Source organism: Gavialis gangeticus, unplaced genomic scaffold (assembly GCF_001723915.1).
Source record: "Gavialis gangeticus isolate Ggan-Ray unplaced genomic scaffold, GavGan_comp1, whole genome shotgun sequence".
Lineage (NCBI taxonomy): Eukaryota > Metazoa > Chordata > Crocodylia > Gavialidae > Gavialis > Gavialis gangeticus.
This window is the reverse complement of record NW_017729025.1, coordinates 146,907,949-146,908,365: the sequence shown is the minus strand read 5'-3', so window position 1 is coordinate 146,908,365 and position 417 is coordinate 146,907,949.

The window sequence follows — 417 nt, the reverse complement described above, 5'->3', positions numbered from 1 at the left end:
TTTTTGAATTGTGGAGCCCAAAACTGGACACAGTACTCCAGCTGTGGCCTCACCGAGGCCGAGTACAACGGGAGAATGACGTCCCGGGATTTGCTTGAGAAGCATCTATGGATACAAGCCAGCATTTTGCTCACTTTACTAGCCGCAGCATCACATTGAAGGCTCATGTTCATCTTGCGGTCAATCATAACCCTCAAGTCCCTTTCGCCCGTAGTGCTAGCCAGCGTAGCACTGCCAAGCCTATAAGGATGCTGCGGGTGTTTCCTCCTTGCATTTTTTGGTATTAAACACCATCAGGTTCTCGTCTGCCCATTTTCTGGGCCTGTCAAGGTCAGCCTGGATTGCCTGCCTGTCCTCAGGTGTGGATGCTTAACCCCCAAGTTTGGTGTCATCAGCACTTCTGATACCAATGTCCAG